The sequence below is a fragment of the Arachis stenosperma genome, chromosome 7 (assembly GCF_014773155.1).
Source record: "Arachis stenosperma cultivar V10309 chromosome 7, arast.V10309.gnm1.PFL2, whole genome shotgun sequence".
Lineage (NCBI taxonomy): Eukaryota > Viridiplantae > Streptophyta > Magnoliopsida > Fabales > Fabaceae > Arachis > Arachis stenosperma.
This window is the reverse complement of record NC_080383.1, coordinates 19,830,077-19,834,867: the sequence shown is the minus strand read 5'-3', so window position 1 is coordinate 19,834,867 and position 4,791 is coordinate 19,830,077. Positions and strand designations below refer to the sequence as shown.

General features: G+C 39.4%; 1 non-coding gene across 1 annotated transcript; it reads right to left on the bottom strand.

The window, feature by feature from the left end:
- Positions 1-2,484: 2,484 nt before the first annotated feature.
- On the bottom strand, positions 2,485-2,592 carry LOC130942536 (small nucleolar RNA R71). Its single transcript, XR_009071103.1, has one exon. It is a non-coding gene; the product is annotated as a small nucleolar RNA R71 (small nucleolar RNA).
- Between the last annotated feature and the right edge of the window lie 2,199 nt (positions 2,593-4,791).

The window sequence follows — 4,791 nt, the reverse complement described above, 5'->3', positions numbered from 1 at the left end:
TTATATTATTTTCGTTCATCATCATATACATTTGAGTTTGCCTGACTAAGATTTACAAGATGACCATAGCTTGCTTCAATGCTAACAATCTCCGTGGGATCGACCCTTACTCACGTAAGGTATTACTTGGACGACCCAGTGCACTTGCTGGTTAATTGTGCGAAGTTGTGTAATGCCATGGAATTGAACCACCAAGTTTTGGAGTTCATGACCAGGGATTATGAGAGTTGTGAAAGTATTGTTCACAATTTCGCGCACCAAGTTTTTGGCGCCGTTGCCGGGGATTGTTCAAGTTTTGAGCAAGCTTTTGGTAACAATGCCTGGGATTGTTCTAGTTTGGACAACTGACGGTTCATCTTGTTGCTTAGATTAGGTATTTATTTTTTTCGAAATTCTTGAAGATGAATTCTAGAGTTTCATGATGATTTGTTGAAATCTGGCTGGCTGAGAAGCCATGTCTAATCTGATTGGACCGAGGTTTCAACTTATCACCACAAGAGCTTGTTGATTTTCATCAATTTTGCTTTTGGAGCAGTGATCCGCTAAGGCTTGGCTGACCTTTGGTCATGTCTAGTGTTTTGGACCGAAGCTTTCTTTGAAAGCTTGGCTGGCTGTGAAGCCATGTCTAATTCCTGGACCGGAGTCTTAGACCAGCATTGCACTGATTCCTGGAATTCTCATTAAGAATTTTGATATCTTTTCCCACTTAATTTTCAAAAAAAAAAAAAAAATTTACAAAACCATAAAAACCAAAAATATTTGCTGTTTCTTGCTTAAGTCTAGAGTCTCATCTTAAGTTTGGTGTCAAATGCATGTTTTTGTTACATTTTTTTTCGAATCCATGCATATATTTCTTTGTTTTGATCTTTGAATTCTTTTGGCTTGAGTATTTATGTGTCTCATATAGTGTCAGTAGTACACAAATTGCTAAGTTTGGTGTCTTGCATGCATTGTTATTTGATTCTTGTTGCATTTTGATTATTAAAAAAAAATCCAAAAATATTTCTAATTTGTGTCTTTTCAAGTCAATAATACAAAGAATTGAAGATTCAAAACATACTGCAGAGGAATTATACAGAAAAAGCTGAGCATTCAAAAATGCCCAGTGAAGAAGGCAGACTGGCGTTTAAACGCCAGCCAGGGTACCTGGTTGGGCGTTTAACGCCCAAAAAGGTAGCATTTTGGGCGTTAAACGCCAGAATGTATACCATTCTGGGCGTTTAACGCCAGGATGGTGCTAGGGGGAAGATTTTGTTTTCAAATCAATTTTTTTTCAAGTTTTCAAAGTTTTTCAAAATCAAATCTTTTTCAAATCATATCTTTTCAATCAAATGTTTTCAAAATCAATTTCTTTCCTTTTTAAAAGATACTTACTAACAATTAATGATTTGATTGAACATTTTTTGCCTTTTCTGTTGAGGAAGGTTTTATGTTTGAATCATATCTTTTCTTGTTAGGCAAGTCATTAATTTTTAAAATCAAATCTTTTTAAAAATGTTTTCAAAACATATCTTTTAAAATTGTTTTCAAAACATATCTTTTAAAATTGTTTTCAAATCAAATCTTTTCAATCATATCTTCTTAACCACATCTTTTTCAAAATAGTTTTCAATCAAATCTTTTTAATTTCTAATTTCAAAATCTTTTTCAAAAATCACTTGATTTCTTTTCACCTTTAATTTTCGAAAATTATCAATCAAATTTTCAAAATGTTTTCAAAATTTTTTTAATTGAATTTTCGAAAATTCTCTTCCCTCCTTCCCACATCCTTCTATTTATGGAGTACCACTCCTTCTGAATGCACAATTCGAACCTTATCTAATTAAAGTTCGAATTCTTCTTCTCCTTCTTCTTACTATTTCTCTTTTCCTCTGACACTTCAAGGAATCTCTATACTGTGACATAGAGGATTCCACATTTTCTTTTTCTCTCCTCTTTCATATGAGCAGGAGCAGAGACAAAGGCATTCTTGTTGAAGCTGATCCTGAACCCGAAAGGACCTTGAAGAAAAAGCCAAGAGAAGCTAAAGCACAACTCTCTTTAGAGGACCTAACCGAATTCTTCAAGGAAGAAGAACACATGGCAGCCGAAAACAACAACCATGCCAACAATGCAAGGAAGGTGCTGGGTGACTTCACTGCACCTACTCCTGATTTTTATGGGAGAAGCATCTCTATCCCTGCCATTGGAGCAAACGACTTTGAGCTTAAGCCTCAATTAGTTTCTCTAATGCAACAGAATTGCAAGTTCCATGGACTTCCAATGGAAGATCCTCATCAGTTCTTAGCTGAATTCTTGCAAATCTGTGACACAGTCAAGACTAATGGGGTTAACCCTGAGGTCTACAGACTGATGCTATTCCCTTTTGCTGTAAGAGACAGAGCTAGAATATGGTTGGATTCTCAACCTAAAGAAAGCCTGGACTCTTGGGAAAAGCTAGTCAATGCCTTCTTGGCAAAGTTCTTTCCACCACAAAGATGGAGTAAGCTTAGAGTGGAAGTCCAAACCTTCAGACAGAAGGATGGAGAATCCCTCTATGAAGCTTGGGAAAGATACAAACAATTAATCAGAAGATGTCCCTCAGACATGCTTTCTGAATGGAGCATCATAGGTATTTTCTATGATGGTCTCTCTGAACTATCCAAGATGTCTTTGGATAGCTCTGCTGGAGGATCTCTTCATCTGAAGAAGACGCCTGCAGAAGCTCAAGAATTGATTGAAATGGTTGCAAATAATCAATTCATGTACACTTCTGAAAGGAATCCTGTGAACAATGGGACTAGTCAGAAGAAAGGAGTTCTTGAGATTGACACTCTGAATGCCATATTGGCTCAGAACAAGATATTGACTCAACAAGTCAATTTGATTTCTCAAAGTCTGTCTGGAATGCAAAATGCACCAAACAGTACTAAGGATGCTTCATCTGAGGAAGAAGCTTATGATCCTGAGAACCTTTCCATGGAAGAGGTGAACTACCTAGGAGAACCCTATGGAAACACCTATAATTCTTCATGGAGAAATCACCCAAATCTCTCATGGAAGAATCAAGAGAGACCTCAACAAGGTTTCAATAACAATAATGGTGGAAGAAACAGGTTTAGCAATAGCAAGCCTTTTCCATCATCTTCTCAGCAACAGACAGAGAGTTCTAAGCAGAATACTTCTGACTTAGCAACAACGGTCTCTGATCTAGTAAAGACCACTCAAAGTTTCATGAATGAAACAAGGTCCTCCATCAGAAATTTGGAAGGACAAGTGGGTCAGCTGAGCAAGAAAGTTACTGAACTCCCTCCTAGTACTCTCCCAAGTAATACAGAAGAAAATCCAAAAGGAGAGTGCAAAGCTATAACCATGGCCGAATGTGGAGAGGAAAGAGAGGAGGAGGACGCCACTGAGGAAGACCTCAGTGGGCGTGTACCAATCTCCTCTGAATTCCAATGGGAATCTGAGGCTCAAAACGAGATCATAGAGATTCCATTGGACTTACTTCTGCCATTCATGAGCTCTGATGAGTATTTTTCCTCTGAAGAGGATGAGTATGTCACTGAAGAGCAAGTTGCTAAATACCTTGGAGCAATCATGAAGCTAAATGACAAGTTATTTGGAAATGAGGCTTGGGAGGATGAACCTCCCTTGCTCACCAAAGAACTGGATGACTTGTCTAGGCAGAAATTGCCTCAAAAGAGGCAGGATCCTGGGAAGTTTTCTATACCTTGTACCATAGGCACCATGACCTTCAAGAAGGCCTTGTGTGACTTAGGGTCAAGTGTAAACCTCATGCCCCTCTCTGTAATGGAGAAATTAGGGATCTTTGAGGTGCAAGCTGCAAAAATCTCATTAGAGATGGCAGACAATTCAAGAAAACAAGCTCATGGACTTGTAGAGAATGTTTTGGTGAAGATTGAAGACCATTACATCCCTACTGATTTCATAGTCCTAGAGACTGGGAAGTGCATGGATGAATCCATCATCCTTGGCAGACCCTTCCTAGCCACAGCAAAGGCTGTGATTGATGTTGATAGAGGAGAGTTGATCATTCAAGTGAATGAAGAATCCTTGGTGTTTAAGGCCCAAGGACATCCCTCTATCACCATGGAGAGGAAGCATGAAGAGCTTCTCTCAAAACAGAGCCAAGCAGAGCCCCCACAGTCAAACTCTAAGTTTGGTGTTGGGAGGCCACAACCAAACTCTAAGTTTGGTGTTGAACCCCCACATTCAAACTCTAAGTTTGGTGTTGGGAGGTTCCAACACGGTTCTGAGCATTTCTGAGGCTCCATGAGAGTCCTCTGTCAAGCTAATGACATTAAAGAAGCGCTTGTTGGGAGGCAACCCAATGTTTTATAGTTAACTATTTTCTTTTGTTATTTTATCTTTTTTGTAGGATTGATGATCATAAAAAGTCACAAAAATAATGAAAAAAGCAAAAACAGAATGAAAAAACAGGAAGAAAAACAGCACACCCTGGAGGAGAAGAAGCTGGCGTTCAAACGCCAGTAATGCTAGCTGTTGGGCGTTTAACGCCCAGTCTGGCACCATTCTGGGCGTTTAACGCCAGAAAGGGGCACCAGACTGGCGTTAAACGCCAGTAAAGGGCAACAACCTGGCGTTAAACGCCAGGAATGGGCACCAGCCCGGCGTTTAACGCCAGAAATAGCTCAAAACGTGATTTTGAGCAACATTTGGTGCAGGGATGACTTTTCCTTGACACCAAAGGATCTGTGGACCCCACAGGACCCCACCATCACTTTCCCTCTTCTTCCCCCATTCACCAATCACCTCAATACCTCTTCC